Source organism: Tursiops truncatus, chromosome 12 (assembly GCF_011762595.2).
Source record: "Tursiops truncatus isolate mTurTru1 chromosome 12, mTurTru1.mat.Y, whole genome shotgun sequence".
Taxonomy (NCBI): Eukaryota; Metazoa; Chordata; class Mammalia; order Artiodactyla; family Delphinidae; genus Tursiops; species Tursiops truncatus.
The window spans coordinates 28,771,343-28,772,027 of NC_047045.1; the positions used below are offsets into that span (position 1 = coordinate 28,771,343).

Consider the following 685-nt stretch of genomic DNA (forward strand, 5'->3'; position numbering starts at 1 on the left):
AACTGGACATGAAACAGAGCTTCACCACTTAGTTGGGTGATCCTAAGGAATTTACTTACCTCCTTTTTATTTATTTATTTTTTTAATTAATTTTTATTAGAGTATAGTTGCTTTACAATGTTGTGTTCGTTTCTGCTGTACAGCAAAATGAATCAGCTACACATACACATATATACCCTCTTATTTGGATTTCCTTCCCATTTAGGTCACCACAGAGCATTGAGTAGAGTTCCCTGTGCTATACAGTAGGTTCTCATTAGTTATCTATTTCATACATAGTATCAGTCATGTATATATGTCAATCACAATCTCCCAATTCATGCCGCCCCTCTTCCCCCTTCGTATCGATACTAAAATATGGAACACTTTCACGAATTTGCATGTCATTCTTGCGCAGGGGCCATGCTAATCTTCTATGTATTGGTCCAATTTTAGTATATGTGCTGCTGAAGTGAGTACTACTTACCTCCTTTTTAAACTGTGAATGGTCAGCTTCCTAAACTGAGAAATGACAAAAATTATACCAACCTCATTAGATTGAAAGAGGATGAAATCAAGTCTGCAGGTTTTGCAGTCAGTGATGTAAAATGAAATCACATTTTCTGTAATTCTCCAATTCTAATGGCTCTCTAGCCAACATCTTCTCTAAGAAATTTGCACTTTCAAAAATTTCTTTGGCTCAGAT

The 685-nt window shown here is 35.8% G+C and overlaps 1 non-coding gene across 1 annotated transcript; it reads right to left on the reverse strand.

The window, feature by feature from the left end:
- Window positions 1–352: 352 nt before the first annotated feature.
- On the reverse strand, window positions 353–459 carry LOC117307562 (U6 spliceosomal RNA). The gene has a single exon (XR_004521329.1). It is a non-coding gene; the product is annotated as a U6 spliceosomal RNA (small nuclear RNA).
- Between the last annotated feature and the right edge of the window lie 226 nt (window positions 460–685).